Source organism: Oryctolagus cuniculus, unplaced genomic scaffold (assembly GCF_964237555.1).
Source record: "Oryctolagus cuniculus unplaced genomic scaffold, mOryCun1.1 SCAFFOLD_40, whole genome shotgun sequence".
NCBI classification, from domain to species: domain Eukaryota; kingdom Metazoa; phylum Chordata; class Mammalia; order Lagomorpha; family Leporidae; genus Oryctolagus; species Oryctolagus cuniculus.
The window spans coordinates 193,284-210,700 of record NW_027208345.1 but is presented as its reverse complement, the minus strand read 5'-3'; the positions used below and the strand labels follow the sequence as shown (position 1 = coordinate 210,700).

The 17,417-nt window shown below is 40.7% G+C and overlaps 1 pseudogene; it reads right to left on the bottom strand.

The window, feature by feature from the left end:
* Nucleotides 1-4,634: 4,634 nt before the first annotated feature.
* On the bottom strand, nt 4,635-12,274 carry LOC100348881 (ubiquitin-conjugating enzyme E2 D3 pseudogene; annotated as a pseudogene).
* Between the last annotated feature and the right edge of the window lie 5,143 nt (nt 12,275-17,417).

Below are 17,417 nucleotides of genomic sequence, written 5' to 3'. Positions count from 1 at the left end.
GCATAGGCCTTAGGTCAGCTTGACCCTAGCAACTATGTATTCTCCCCAACCATTAACAACCATGTATTCCCTCTCCCCTCCTTGTGGTTTTTGCTTTTATAAACCCTGTTGCTTTGAGATTAGTGGTCCAAAGTTCTTTAGTGCAGAGCCTATTCTCAGCCGCTGGCAATAAAGGACTCCAAAGTTTATCAGTGTGTGGTGCTCCTCTGTCAACATGTGTTCAGTCACAACAACTCTTACAGGTAAATAAACATTTAGCTTTCCTAACACTGAACTTTCTTTCATTTTTTATAAGATTTATATACTTGTGATTCAATATTCAACATTTATGTCATATGCATGTGTCCATAAAAATGTAGCTAATTATACATTTTGTTATGGCAGTGCTTCCTCTCTTATTTTCCTTATATATAACCCAAATGTTATAATTGTCTTCTTTTTATTAATTTCAGAGTCTTTGTGTATTTTAATCTAACTCTTCCTTATCTTCCAATGGCCTTCTGAAGTAGCACCTTGACAGTAGGGACTCCATTTTGGAGCACTTGAGACTCCATTCTGGGAAAGCACCCCCCACCATGACACTCTGGTCTGCAACTATGATCTCAAATAGTCGGACAATAGCAGTACACTACATCACCCTTGGCAGAGCACAAAAACCCTTTAGCATGATTGCTCTAGCTTGAAAGTAGAAAGGTTGCACCTGCGTTAATGATAAAGATGTGATTTGTCTATGTCTTACATATAATTTGGATTAATGTCAAGATCATAATTAATAATTGTAAAATTGTAACTGGTATTGTTAAGGTTATAGTGCATATTAATTTCACTTAGGTCTTGGGTTATGTTGACCCCAGTAACTATGTACTCTCCTTTGATCTTAGCAACCGTGTATAGCAACCGTGCATTCCCCCCTCCCGATTTTGTGGTTTTTGCCTTTGTAAACCCTATACTTTAGTTCCTTGGGGCTGCTCTGTTCTGGCATGTTCAGAGAGCCCCAGCATGCTGGATCAATAAATCCTTAACCCTTTATTGATTGCATGAGAGAGTCTCTTGGAGTTGTTCTTGGGGGTGGCAGTTTTTTTTTAACTCTAATACTTCCAGTACAGTGCTCTGCTGGTCAGCTCCATCATAGAATCCTCAGTTTGCATTGGTCTCCCATATCTCACTTGCTTGTTTCATTTGTTCATTTTGGTCAGATTAATAATTTGGTAATGTTATACTTGTGAGAAAAAAAAAAAGCCTGGTATAGTGTTCACATTATCAAAGTGAATTACAGACTCAATACATCCTATCAAAATCTCTGAGTTTTTTTTTTTTTGCAGAAACAGAAAAACCTTTCCAAAATTCATACAGAACCTCAAGAGACTCCAAATGTCCAATGCAATTTTGAAAAAAATAAATTTGTGAGTATCACATTTCTTGATTTAGAAACATTATTGATCTGATGCTGTGGCATGGTAGGCTAAACTTCTGACTGCAGCATTAGCATCCCATATGGGCATTAGTTTGGGTTCCAACTGCTCCTATTCTGATCCAGTTCTCTGCTAATGGCCTGGGAAAACAATTGAAGATGGTCCAAGTGCTTGGGTCCCTGCACTCCTGTGGGAGACCCTGAAGAACATCCTGGCTCCTGGCTTTGAATTGGCTCAGCTCTGGCCATTGCTGCCATTTGGGGAATTGACCAGCAGATGAGTGACCTTTCTCTTTGTCTCTTCCTCTATCTGTAACTTTACCTTTCAAATAAAAAAATTAGAAAAAAATTTTTAAAAATTACACATGTACAATTCTCAAACCACTAGGGCCCTGGCATCAAAGCAAATACACAGAACAATAAAATAGAATTTAAAAAATTGTATTGGTGAGATTGCCAAGACCATTCAGTGCAGAAAAATAGTCTCTTCCACAAATGATGCTGGGAAAACAATATACTCACATGCAAAAGATTGATGTTATAACTTTTTTTTTGTTTTTGAGAGGCAGAGTTACAGACAGAGAGAGGGAGAGACAGAGAGAAAGATCTTCCATCCACTGGTGCATTCCCCATATGATCACAATGTGCGGAGTCACACACTTCCCACCTATATTGATTGACATCTACTTTGGAGGTAAAATTGTTATCCTTGTTTCCCTTTGTATCACTCTCCAGGAAATCCTCTCCCTTCCTACAGGGTCCTCTATCCCAGTATTTCTCTGCATTGGCTTCTCCACTCATCTGTATGGAGTATATCCTCCAGGAACTGTCTAAGAAGGCAAATTTCTGAAATCTTATTTAGATTTGCCTGCCTGAGAGTGTCTATTTTTCATCAAACTTGATTCATAGCTTGGGTTGCTATAGAAATCAATGTTCTTTTACTTTTAGAGGTTTTTCCATTGTCTTCTAGCTTTTAGTACTGCCATTAGGAAGTTGCTGATCCTTTCTGTGTGAACTGTTTTATTTTCTGGGAGTTTATGGACTCTTCCAAATTCTAAATATAATGCAACTTCACAATTATGCTGGAAGTTTTTGTTTTGTCCTTTTCATTGGACTATGATTGAGTCCCTTTCATCCCAAAATACATATCCTTTGGTTCTAAAAAGTGCTCTGTCATCCATGTTCTCTTTTTCATTTTGATATTTAATTGTTGGGTTGTTAAACCTCCTGGACCCAAATTCTAATTTTCCTCTGTTTTCCTTCCTACTTTCTACTCTTGTTTTGCTCTACTTTTGGGAAATTTTTTCATTCAATTCTTCTTTTGAATTTTTCATTTCTGCTACATTTCTAATACCCAAGGACTATTTTTTGTTCCCAGAGATTTTTATGGCATACTGCTGTTCTTTCACAGTGCAAACATTTTCCCTGAGGCTATTAATGTCAGATTTTTTTGCACCTGCATGCTTCCCACAAGTTTCTTTTCTGTTTGATTTTAGCTTTCTCATTTAGAAGCTATCGTATCATAGCTGGCTTGTTGCTCATGATTAAAGGGTGTATACTAGATTGGAAGTGAAAATTGAGGATGGAGCTCACTGACTTGGCTTTCACTATACAGTAAAGACCACTGTACAGTGTTCATATCTTTATGCTCTGTGCTTATACAGATCAGATTCCCCAGGGTGTGTTCTTCTAGCCTCTACATGGAGGGTGAAGTCCTGACTGATGAATGCAGTTCCTTGGGGAAATCTTCAACATGTGTGTGTTCATCAATCCACTTCTCGGCACAAACCCTTGCATTGTTAGGCTGGAGACTTGGTTGCCTTCATCTCCCATTCCCCTGTATCCCTTCCCCAAGGCACATAGTTCCAATGAAGAACTGTTGAGCTTCTGAACATCTTGAGGCAGAGCATGTTATTTTCAGTTATCTCCTTGGCCAGTGTAGGGTCCAACTTTTCTGGGTCTACTGACTATACATTCACCTTCTGCTTCCACAGTTTTCCACACTTTTGCTTCCTCTGACTCCATTTTTCAAATTTAATCGTTTAAAAAATTCTTGCATATTTTTAATGAAGTTTGTGGCATACAGCAAAATTATGTGATCAAGCTACCATGTTACCCCCAAAATCACTCTCCCCAAATAGACATGTGGTTTTTGTTTTGGTCTATGTAACGTTATTGAAGAAAATAAATTAATTACTAGCAGACTTGTTAGTTGATACTCATCCATTGACAACTTGCATCATTCATTCAGTGCTGTCTTAAACAATGTATTGGAAGATAGATTAACTAATAGTTCCAAGCCTCCTAACAATTTAAATGAAAATCACAAATTGTTGGAGACCCTATTTTGGAATACAAAGGGTGTTTGACTTCCAATTTCTATTCCCTGTAGAACAAAAACAGGTCATTCCTTTACTTGTATGCATAAAATACACCACATTTTTTGTTCTGCTGATGCTATAAATTCAATATCAGTTCTCCAGCTGCATCAGTGATGAGCATAAAGTACATCATTTAACCTCGTATTTCTAACAGTGGAAGGCTTGAATAAGAATGGATGCTGCTATAATAATGCTGCTCCCTTTGATGTGACAACTGAGCATCTGTCTCCACCCTCTCAGATTTCTTCAGCATGTTAGAGTAGTGAAGAATGATTTTAGACTCATAACCAAGTTAGAGTGAAGACATTTGCCACATAATACACATTCTTCACTTTTTAAAATAAATTCTGAATCTTGGGAATCTGTTCAGTTGCAACTACCTTGCAGTTTATTTTTTTAAAGATTTATTTATTTATTTGAAAGTCAGAATTACACAAAGATAAAGAGAGACACAAAGAAAGAAATCTTCCATCCACTGGTTCACTCCCCAATTGGCTGCAATAGCTGGACTGCTTTCCCAGGCTATACCAGAGAGCTGGATCAAAAGTGGAGTGGCCGGGAGTTGAACCAGCACCCATATGGGATGCCAGCACTGCAGGCGATGGCTTTACCTACTATGCCACAGTGCCAGCCCCTACCTTACAGTTTCAAAAGCAGCTATTGTCCAAAGCTGGAAGAACAAAGTATTCTCAGATGAACATGTCAATGAATGAAGGGAGTTAAAAAAATTTTTTAGAAGATGAGATCTGATAGGGAAGCCACCAGATGAGAAAATCAAAAAAGAAACAGTAATTTAAAGTTTACTTCAGCTATATGCAGATTATTCTGAATTTAAGGTAGCATCAGATGGCATACTTCTGAGTCCATTCCCAAGGTATTCTGTTGTATTTATCTCTGTTTTATAGATTTGTGCAATCTCTAGCACTAGGGGTTTGTCTGGATTTGGATCACATAGCAGTGAACAAATGGATAAAAGAACTTTAGAAATTATTAAGCATTAGACCACTGTGATCTTAGAATATCGAGACAAATGCTGCCATTACTGTTAACATTTGGATAATAAATTCTTGTTGTAAATGCAACATTAAGTGATTTGAAGGGGGTAGTCTGTAGGAAAATGAATTGCCAAAAAAAATACACTGTCATGATATGAGCTGTCCCATAATTGTGACTTGCTAGTGAAGCACATCATCCCAAACTGGACCTGCAGAACATCGTGCCAGAAGGTCATGGGCCAAATCACTGAATTCCTTATTAATCCATTTCAGTGCTATAGTCTGTGCTTTCAGTCTGGTTCCTCTCTCTCAGTGTGTGCTCAGAAGTCTGGCTAAAACTTTTGATTATCCAGGCAGCAGGGAAGGATTGTCTCTTGGTCTCACATTGGCTCTGCCAAACACAGGCGTCTCTTCACTGCTGTGTATCAGTCCACTAACGAGGCTGTCACAAGCATGGGACAAAGCTAAGGATAGCAGGGGACACGTTGTTGCCCACATGCAGGGCTTAGCAAATCTGAGCCACCCCCCAATGCATTTTTTTAAAAAAATATTCAGGATATATAAGTCTGTTTCCATTTAGGTGAGAAAAAGATGAATCCATACAGAGATGGAGACATAGAAACAAGGCTGCTTTTACTTTTCATTTTTTATACTTTCATACTAATTGGTTTTTAATTTAAAAGTCATAGCTGTGAATAATTTGTTAAGACCTTGTCTAAAATGAAATCTTTTAAAGATCCAGTTTAGAGATTAGCATTGTAGTGTAGCAGGTTAAGCCTTTGCCTGTGATGCTGACACTTCATATGAGCACCAGTTCAAATCCCAGATGCTCCACTTCCAACCTGGTCCCCTACTAATGCACATGGAAAAGCACCAAAGGATGGCCCAAGTGCTCAGACCCTTGTGACTTATAGGGGAGATACAGATGGAATTCCATGCTCCTGGCTTTTTCCTGGTCCATGTTCAGTGATTGCAGTCACTTGAGAAGTGAACCAGCAGATGGAAAAACTCTCTCTCTCTCTCTGCAATTTTACCTTTCAAATATATACACATATATCTTTTAAAATATCTGGTTTAAAAAAATTTTAAAAGAGAGCATGGTACAGCTGAAATGAACCTCTTGGAATCTGTTACCCTCTCTAGCTCCTCTCAATGGCACCAGAGGCCCCACTACTACAATTTGCAAGTTCACAGCTGCATATGTGGCTTCGGAGCCCTTAGAAGTCCTCCATGCACCTAGGCCATAGGCCGTCTACTGCTGCGGAGAGATCCCACCTAGATCTTAATTGCTCATCCAGAGAAAAAGAATCAGATAAGTGTTAACAGTCACAGAGGGGAGGGTGGTTGCAGGAGCGAATTTTGAGAATTGTTTTCCACAGGTTAGTATCGAAATAAAAAGCTAGGCAACAATTTACTACAAGGCAGAAACATTTATTTGACAAAAGCATCTGATCCAAGAGAAGACGAGGCAGAGTGCCTGAGCAGGACACTGGCTTTCAGGAAGTGCCCAGGGTTTTAAGGCATTACTTTTTTTTCCAATTGGATCATTCTGGGAAGTGTCCATTGGTCAGGGGTTTCACATATGAATGTTGATTAGCTTGGGGCTCACAGAGATTGTGTGGGTCTCCTGGAGACAGGCTGTGTTCTCCTTAGAAGCTCAAACCCCTTTTCTGCTAGCTCGGGGTGAAAGATTGCAACCACACTGAAAGTGTGATTTAAAGCTGCAAGGTCACACATGCATCATGAGAAGCTATTAGTGGGGGAGATGCCAGCTGGTCTGGAAACAAGCTTTCCAGTGACAGATGGCAGTCCACTTGTGAAGGAATTCTACCTACATCTGAGGGACTTGCAGACCCCCAAGCCCCACTGGACAGCCTCAATAAAGCCCCATTTGTTCTTAAATTGCCTCTGACCAGACAACCTCCTTCCACTTAGCACAGCCTCCCCTGTCTGCCTTCTCACCTCTCCTCATTTCCCCTAGTTTAGACACACAATTATGAGACATTCTGGCTCACTGAAGCCTTGAACATGTCTGTTTGGCTGACTCATGTGTCATATAACCAAAGCTGCTCTGATCCTGGTCCTGTGGAGCATCATTTCCTTGACCAAACATTTGTATGTGGCAGAAGAATCCAATCATTCAAGTAATTAGGCTCCAATTCTGACCCACTAATGACTAGCAAATTACTTGAATGATGTACCTCAGCTTCCTTATTTACAAAGTGGGGTGAGAATGGTAAATGCTTTCTAGCCTTCCGAGAGGACTGGGGAGGTGATATATGTAAGTGTCTGCTGAGCATCTATGTTATATCACAATTGTAGGTCTGATAGAAATAGAAGGCATCAAAGTCAGGATGCCTTCTGTCATGGAGTTTGAGGTTTAGTGAGAAAGACACAATTCAGTTTTCTGAAAAGAAATGTCAACCAACAAAGGGTAAGAAATAACAAATAATTGCACACTTGGTTCAGTGTGTGACAAGTAAATATTTGGTGCATTTTCAAACTAAGATATGCACCTGAAAGTTCTTAGGCAAACAGGAGGTTAGTAGCCAAAACAGCTGAAGCAAATGCTGGGAAGATTGTAATCCTGTAGTTACTCAGCCAAGGAGGAACCGGAGTAAGAACCTGCATGCTAGGAAACAAATAGCTTGCTGTAAAACACGCTGAGTGTGCTGTCCCACCAGGCACCCCATCTTGCAAGACCATTCATAGTCTCCCCTCTCAATGCACTTCCTGTGTCTTGAGTGGAAAGGTGAGGCTGTTTCTCACAACTTGAGGGCTCATCTGGGATCTCTGTGCCTGCATGGAGTGGGGGCTCTAATAGAAGGGGAGACACATCCCATCCAATTGCATGTGGCCTACTCTATCTGGGTGCCCCATCTCACTCCAGAAGCCTGAGACTTGTTATTTGGAGGACAGCAGAGGTGCCACAGAAAACAAAAAGCAGGTACTGCAGCAACCAAACAACCTCACATGTGAGCCGAGTAGGAAAAATTAAAGTATAAGTATTGCATTGATAGTTGGGCATTTTTGGAGGTCAAGCATATGTCACTGACACATATCCCAAGTATGAGGCAAGTGTGGAGTCCCGTTCTACAGTTTCATTCTCCTTCAAGGAAAACAGCTGGACATGGGCCAGTTGGATCCCAAGATGTGAAGGAAACCTCCACTACAGAGGTTTGAGCTCAAGAAAAATTTGGGGTGGTGTGCAAGAAAGCTCCCTTATGGGAGACTGAATATACATGTCCAAGGAATCTCCATTATGGGACATTGGGCACACAGGAAAACTCAGACACAGAGATCAAACTGGGAAATAAAAATTCCAGGTCTAGGGAAAGGAGAACTGAGGAGGCTCCCTCTGACATTTCCCTGGATAGTCTACTGGGGAGAATTTTGGAGTCCTGGGGAAACACCTCTCAGACCAGGAACAAAGAAAAGCAAAACAACGATTAAGTGTTGATGTTTTATTTGACTTAAAGATCCAATTATGAACTCTCAGTCTTTTGGTCCAAGTTTGGCTCAGATGAAGATTAAATATACCAAGCTCTACTATTCTTAATTTTGTAATTAAGAGCTGGCTTGATAGGCCAAAGAAATGCAAAAGATAAAGAGAAGCACAGAAATTTTTCAAAAGAGTAAAAATAAAAGGCAAAATTCATGATTTGCACTGTAGAAGAGACAGTTAAAAAGAGAGATTAGATCAGAATACTCCTTGCAAAAGATGGGGAAATCCCAAATTTCAACAAATAACTAGGAGTGAAATACAGAAGGGAATTCCTAAAACTGTAAATGGATGTTATAGAACCAGGAGTAACAGAAGGAGGGATTCCAGATTCCAATATTTACCATGAAGCTTTACTGAAGCCTCAAATCTATTTGGCCAGGTGTTAGGAAAGTTCTAGGGGAGTTCCAACCTTCCACAGAGACTCAATTGCTACAATATGTAGATGATCTTCTTTTTAAAGATTTATTTATTTATTTATTTATTTATTGGAAAGTCAGAGTTACACAGGAGAGGAAGAGACAGAGATCTTCCATCCATTGGCTCACTCCCTGAATAGCTTTAATGGCTAGGGCTGGGCTAGGTGCAAGGAACTTCTTGATTTCCCACGTGAGTGTAGAGGCCTAAGGACTTAGGCCATCTCCTGCTGCTTCCCAGGCATATTAACAAGGAGTTGGATCAGAAATGGAGCAGCTGGGACCCACACAGGTATCCATTTGGGATGCTGGTATTTCAGGTGGCAGCCTAATCCATTATACCACAATTCCAGCCCTGAATGCTTCCTTTTTCAATGGTGTGACAGACCATTGGATTATTCTAATTAATAAGTAGACAGAATCCAGTGTGTACATTAATCAGAGAAAAAGAGAACTTGGCAGATTGCTTCTTTCCAATTATTAAACCACAAATATGTATAGCATCTCCACAGTAAGGATGTCTTATATTTACTAAGCATTAGATGTTCAGTCACTGCATGCCATATCTTGACTAGTCCCCAGTTAAAGCTTTCTGGTTCTTGTGGATGCTCCCAGCTATCCCTAGAAAGATCTCAAAACCTTCCCACTCACCTTTATCTCAGGCCAATAGCTTTCTTGGCCTATTCAACATGAACATATTAAATGCCCTATACCATGGAATTCAATATCTACTGATTAGGGGATGGCATTGTGCTTTATCAGGTAAAGTCACTGCCAGTGACACTAGCATCCCATATAGGTGCTGGTTGAAGTCTTGACTGTGCCATTTCTGACCCAGCTCCTTGCTAATGCTCCCAGGGAAGCAATGGAAGATGACCCAAGTGCTTGGACCCATGTGGGAGACCCAGAAGAAGCTCCTGTCTCCTGGCTTCAGTGTGACCAGCCCTGGCCATCATCTCTGCCTTTCAAACAAAACAAATCTTCTTTAAAATTTACCAATTTTAGACTTTACTAATTATAGGTTATAGTGTGAAGCAATTTACTGTTATGATTTATAGTAGTATGAAATCTGTGAAATGATCAGCCCAAAGATCTCGGGGAACACTTTGATGCTAAAATTATCGTGGGTGAATAAAGGAATTCAATGGACTACAAATAACTGTAGATTATCATTTTATTTTTCTAAGTTATTTAGAGTCAACCCTCTGTGAAAACCATGAAACAGCCTATAACTTCTAGTCTAAATCTATCTCTCTGGCATTCATTGTGGGGGGCAATCCAGACTGGACTGAGTTACTGGAATTAAGACTTGTTCTATGCATCTGCTCTCCCACAATATGGTGCTGGGAGAGAAGTAAACAGCTTCCGCACAGCTGCCTCCAGTTCAACTAATAAACTGTAGGACTTGCTCCTGATTGGAGGAGAGCAGCGTGCTCGGCGTGTGGGCAGCCGAGTTAGGATTGGCGGAGGAGGACTATAAAGGAGGAGAGAGACGGCATGCACCGGGGAACATCTAAGGGGAACATCTAGCTGAAGGAACATCTGTGCAGTCCCCCAGAAAGCCGGCCGGCGGTGTGCCGCTCCCCTGCGGAAGTGGGGAATGTGGCTAGGGGGAACTGCCCTTCCACGGAGGTGGAAGGGATAGTAGCCAACCCGGGAAGAACCAGCAGCAAACCCGGGGAGGGCCGAGCAGATGAAAGAACAGCGCAGGGTCCTGTGTTGCTCCTCCATGAAGAGGGGGAGCGACATAATGGTGCCGTGACTCGGATATGAAGCCTAGGCAGGGTTCAGTGTCGCTCCTCCACGAAAACGGGGAGCGACATTCATGATCAGAGGGAGTTCCCCAGAAGTTCTGCAAAGGAGAAAAGATGGTTAATTTATTAAGCACTTCTCATTCTTTTTTTTTTTTGACAGGCAGAGTTAGACAGAGAGAGAGACAGAGAGACAGAGAGAAAGGTCTTCCTTCCGTTGGTTCACTCCCAAATGGCCACTATGGTTGGTGCACTGTGCTGATCCGAAGCCAGGAGCCAGGTGCTTCCTCCTGGTCTCCCATGCAGGTGCAGGGCCCAAGCTCTTGGGCCATCCTCCACTGCCTTCCCAGGCCACAGCAGAGAGCTGGACCAGAAGAGGAGCAACTTGGACAGAACTGGTGCCCCAACTGGGACTAGAACCTGGAGTGCCAGCACCACAGGTGGAGGATTAGGCTAGTGAGCCATGGCACCGGTCACTTCTCATTCTTAAAGTCATAAGGTCCTTGCTATTTCCTATATGATGCAGTCACATTTGAAAGTATCAAGGGGGGTTGGTGCCATAGCTCACTTGGTTAATCCTCCACCTGCAGTGCCAGCATCCCATATGGGTGCTGAGTTCTAGTCCTGGTTGCTCCTCTTCCTGTCCAGCTCTCTGTTGTGGCCCAGGAGGGCAATGGAGGATGGCCCATGTGCTAGGGCCCCTGCAACTGCATGGGAGAACGGGAGAACAGGAAGAAGCACCTGGCTCCTGGCTACAGATTGGCACGGCGCCAGCCATGGTGGCCATTTGGGGAGTGAACCAATGGAAGGAAGACCTCTCTCTCTCTCTCTCTCTCTCTTTCTATAACTCTACCTGTCAAATAAATTCAAAAAAATAAGAAAGTATCAAGGAAGGTGGCCAAGATGTAATAGATAAGATACCTTATGATAAAAAAAGTAAGAAAACATATGAGGCAACTTCAAAAATCACATACAAATATAAATGTTATTTGTTTACATAAGCTCCATGAAGTTCCACACATTTTTAAAACAATGATACTTGGCATTTAGTTCATTTGCAAACAATTGTGTCTCCTAGTAATTTGACCATGTCAATGCAGGGTTTTACATTATTAACTAAAGAAAACTGAATGTTCTTTAAAGATTTTTAAGATTCTAGTACAGGGGCTGGTGCTGTGGTGCAGTGGGTTAAAGCCCTGGCCTGCAGTGCCAGTATCCCATATGGGTGCCATTTCAAGTCCTAGCTCCTTGCTCTGCTTCTGATCCAGCTCCCTGCTAATGTGCCTGAGAAAGTATCAGAGTGCTTAAGACCCTGACCCCATTTTGGAGACACAGAAGAAGCTCCTGGTTCCTGGCTTTGGCCTACTCATCCCCGGTCATTGCAATTATTTGGGGAGTGACCCAATGGATGAAAGACCTCACTCTCTCTCTCTGTCTCTCTCTCTCTCCCTCTCCTTCTCTCTCTCTGTGTGTGTATGTGTCTGCCTTTCTCTGTAAATCATTCAAATAAATAAAGTGAATCTTTTACAAAAAAGATTATAGAACAAAAATAAGTCAGAATAGGCCAAATGAGGTGTGTAATATAGATGCATAACTACTTCCTGTAGAAATAGTTACAAAATTGTTCTTGTTTGATGAAAGAAATGAAGAAACATTGTCATGATGAAGGACTGCCTAGTGAAGATTGCCTACATGTTTTCCTGCTAAAGCTTTGGCCGACTTTCTTGAAGCTCTTTCCAAGTAAGTGATGTAAGCATGCTCAATGATCATTCTCCAGAAATACAACAAGCAAAACTCCTTGAGCATCTGAAAAACCATTTTCATGACATTTACTCTTGATAAATCTGTTTTGTCTAAACCATTTCCCACTCTGGTTAGCCATTTTTTCATTGGGTTTTGTCTTCCGGATCATTTTGCTAAGTCTATATTTCATCTCCTCTTAAAAATTCTTCCAAGAAATACTTCAGGGACTACTGAAAATTTCCATAGAAAATTCTACTGTTGTCTGAAGTTGATCTAGGTGCATCAAGTTTAGAACTCATCAAAGAGTGTTTGCTCCATTTGAGCTTTTTTTTAAACTTTTATCGAATAAATATAAATTTCAAAAGTAAAACTTTTGTCTTTTTGTTTTTTTTCAACTTTTAATAAATATAAATTTCCAAAGTACATCCTTTGAATTATAGCGGCTTTTCCCCCATAACCTCCCTCCCACCCACAACCATCCTATCTCCCACTCCCTCTCCCATCCCATCCTTAATCAAGATTCATTTTCAATTATCTGTATATACCGAAGATCAACTTAGTATATACTAGGTAAAGATTGCAACAGTTTGCATCCACATAGATACACAAAGTATAAAGTACTGTTTAAGTACTAGTTTTACCATTAATTCACATAGTACAACACATTAAGGACAGAGATCCTACAAGGTAAGTGTACAGTGACTCCTGTTGTTGATTTAACAATTGACACTCTTATTTATGACATCAGTAATTACTTGAGGCTCTTGTCATGAGCTGCCAAGGCTATGGAAGCCTCTTGAGTTCACAAACTCCAACTTTATGTAGACAAGGCCATAATCAAAGTGGAAGTTCCTTCCCTCCCTTCAGAGAAAGGCATCTCTTTCTTTGATGGCCTGTTCTTTCCACAGGAATCTCACTCACAGAGATCTTTCATTTAGGTCATTTTTTCCACAGTGTCTTGGCTTTCCAGTGTCTTGGCCTGAGAAATTCTAATGGGCTTTTTAGCCGGATCTGAATGCCTTAAGGGCTGATTCAGAGTCCAGAGTGTTGTTTAGGGCATTTGCCATTCTATGAGTCTGCTATGTATCTCACTTCCCATGTTGGATCATTTTCTCCTGTTTAATTTTATCAGCTATTATTAGTAGACATTAGTCTTGTTTATGTGATCCCTTTGACACTTAATCCTATCTTTATGATCAATTATGAACTTAAACTGATCACTTTGACAAGTAAGATGGCATTGGTACATGCCACCTTGATGAGATTGATTTGGAATCCCCTGGCACATTTCTAGCTCTACCATTAGGGACAAGTCCGAGTGAGCATGTGCTGAACTGTACATCTCCTCCCTCTCTTATTCCCACTCTTATATTTAACAGGGATCACTTTTCAGTTAAATTTAAATACCTAAGAATAATTGTGTATTAATTAAGGAGTTCAACCAATGATATTAAGTAGAACAAAAAATACTAAAAGGAATAAAATAGTAAGTTGTTTCTTGACAGGACAAGGACTGATCAAGTCATTGTTTCTCATAGTGTCCATTTCACTTCAACAGGTTTCCTTTTAGGTGCTCAGTTGTCACTGATCAGGGAGAACATATGATATTTGTCCCTTTGGGACTGGTTTATTTCACTCAGCATGATGTTTTCCAGATTCCTCCATTTTGTTGCAAATGACCAGATTTCATTTTTTTTACTGTTGTATAGTATTCTATAGAGTACATATCCTGTAATTTCTTTATCCAGTCTTCTGTTGATGAGCATTTAGATTGATTCCATGTCTATTGTGTATTGAGCTGCAATAAACATTGAGGTGCAGACAGCTCTTTTATTTGCCAATTAAATTTCCTTTGGGTAAATTCCAAGGAGTGGGATGGCTGGGTCATGTGGTAAGGCTATATTCAGGTTTCTGAGGAATCTTCTATTTGAGCTTTTGAGCCAGAATTGTGAAACATGAATCAGATATCTGCAGTGTTGGCCATTGTTTCTTTTTTTATTTTTTTTATTTTTTGCCAGGCAGAGTTAGACAGTGAGAGAGAGAGAAACAGAGAGGGAGTTATAGACAGTGAGAGAGGTCTTCCTTCCATCGGTTCACTCCCCTAATGGCCACTACGGCTGGCGCTGTGCCGATCTGAAGCCAGAAACCAGGTACTTCCTCCTGGTCTCCCATGTGGGTGCAGGGACCCAAGCACTTGGGCCATCCTTTGTTGCCCTCCTGGGCCATAGCTGAGAGCTGGACTGGAAGAGGAGCAACCAGGACTAGTACCCGGTGCACCAATCGGGACTAGAACCTGGGGTGCTGGCACCACAGATGGAGGATTAGCCAAGTGAGCCTTGGCCCTGGCTGGCCATTTTTTCTAATGTTGATCATCAGTACCCTTTGATTAAGTCATAATCAAGGTGAGGTTTTTCCACAAATTGATATAGATGATCTGACATTGTAGGGTTCACATTCAACATTGTCTTTTTCCTTCTTAAAACAATTAATTCTTTTGTAAATTGCTGATTCCTTTGAGGTATTGTCCCCATACACTTTTTTTTTTAACAAATGATCAGTGATTTCACCATTCTTAAACCCAAGATTTACCATCAATTTGATATTTATTTTTGCTCAAGCTTAGCAGAATTTGTGTTGCTCTGATAGGGGCTTTTTCCTAATTGATGTCTATTCTTGTTAGTGCTTCAAACTATATCCTTTTAAAACATATCATAACAAGGTACGGTAGACACCAAAACATCTTCAAACAGAGGCACTCACAGGACCCTGGCAGTTTATGAAATAGAAAAGTTCTAAAACCAAGTCTAAAATTTATTTTTGAAATCCATCAGAAGAATCAAATCTCCTTCAACTGTACAATGACACTATTTTAACGTAAATAGCAGTAACCTTTACTTAAAATATTTTAGTATGTTGACTCTAGAGAAACCGTAAGACATGCAATTAAACTTTTAAAACATAAGGTTGACATCTCAACCCATCATAGAACATATTGTTGCTTTCAATAAAGCCATGTGAAATTAAAGAGAGCTCTTCAAAGCACCAAACATCTAAATACACATGTATTTTTTGGAAGTGATTTTTGAAATTATTCACATCAATTATTCTCATAAATATTCTACAAAGTGTGTCTGGACTTATAGAACATTTACAGTTTGTGAAGGATGGATGTTATTTGAAGATTTCTGATGGGCATGTTGTATTTTCCCAACTAGACAGAAATAAAGTTTAATACCTCCTCTTATGTGCTCATCAGTTCCACTATTTGTTAAGCATCTGGCACAGTACTAGATACATAATAATGGTGCTAAAAATGTACATTTTTCATTACTAAATACTGTACAAGTGTTTTATTTACCTTTACAGCTGTTCACATGAATGAGGAAACTGGCCATACAGCCAGCAAATGGCAGAGATAGAATTCCCACACAGTTTATGTGATTCCCAAGCCCTTGAGCCCATGCCCACATTGCACTGGTGCCCAGTAAGTGACTCACCTCCTTCCAATTTCCTCCTCTCTATCTTCAAAATGGATTCTTGTGTTCTGGTCATCATTGACATAGTTATCCAAACTAATGCTGAAAGGGCATCCTGTGACTTCATGTCAAAATGAAATAGATAAACACTTTTATAGTCAATCTTCAATTCTCATAACAGTTTTCCAGCAGTCCCACTTCTAGAGATGTAGCTAAAGTATATACTCACACAAAAATAAAAAATAATGCTCAAATTGTACTTAGTAATGCCTACTACAGCATTGCTTGCAAAGAAAATGACTGGAAATGACCTAAATGCCCATGACTAAGAGACTGGCAAAATATTTTTTCAATGCAAAACTATGTGGTCCTAGAAAATAATAAGATAGAGATGTGTGTATGGCTGTGGTAACAACTGTAACAAATATTGCATCAAAAATAAAAGAATATTATATGGAATACAACATCACTATTGATTAGTTAAGCTACATAAAATCTATACAGTAAATTTTATAGATAAAATCTGTAACAGTAAGTCATTTTGAATGTATTTCCCAATTTATCTTCCTTTACCAATAAAACTGCTTCTGTCTCTGAACTTGTACTCAGCACTTAGATTAAGACCTAGCAGCAAAGTTGAGACAGGGGAAGATTAGCCATAGTAGAAGTCCATAGCAGACAGGAAGGAAATGAAAGCCTCACCTCAGGGTTGAGGGACCGTGGGAGGAAGAGAGAGCTGTTGAGTTGGCAGAGGGTTGGATGTGTATGATGAAAACTCTGCCTCCCAGGAGGCTCTTGCTCCTTTTCTGACTGACTTGAAGACACTGTCTCTCATGTCCTGTGGCACACTGCACATACGAGGTGTGCTGAGACAAACAGCCCAGTTTGGTGGGCAAGTTCTCCCTAGCCACAGGATGGCAAGGGGGTGTTTAGGTCCCTATGTCTCTTGAGTGCTCAGTTTCTCAGGGCATCTTCCAAGGATGGGGTGTGGGGAAAGATGAGGCAAAGGATCATCCAGCCCTGTCACAGGGAACTGCAGCTGAGCCAGGCTAGACCCAGCCAGGGGAGCACAGCCTCAGGTATACTGGCATCAGGCTTTAAAAGCAGACACCGGTAGGCTGACCAAAGGCACAAAATATGGCCATACCCATCCCACAGGAACAACTAAGAGCCAGGTTAAGTTCCTCATGGGGCTGTATTGAGAAGGAGTGCTAAAGGATGGAGCAGTCCCTGGAAAGGCATTGAGTCAAAGTGCCTAGTGAGGGAGCACTAACAAGAAAAAAGACAGCCTATCAGAGTAAACAGAGCTGCAGTTTGTATATCCATATGCAGGGAATGAGTCAATCTGTGGCCCACTACCCACAAGTACCTTGAACAAAATTTCAAGAATACTTAGGTCACTTCTAGGAAGTGGGACTGGAAGTCAAAAGATATGAAAGGAGGGAAATTTTAGTACATTAGCAGAGAATTTTTAAAAAGAGATTTGTTTATTTATTTGAAAAGCAAAGGTACAGAGAGGGAGAGATATCTACCAGCCAGGGTTCACACTCCAAATGGTCATAATGGCTGCAGCTGGGCCTGTCCAAAGCCAGGATCCAGGTGTCCCACATGCATGCAGGGGCCCAAGTACTTGGAACATCTGCTGTTTTCCCAGGTGCATTAGCAGGGGCCTTGATAGGAAGTAGAATAGCCAGTACTGGAACCAGATCCCATACAGAATACCAGCATCACAGATGGCCGTT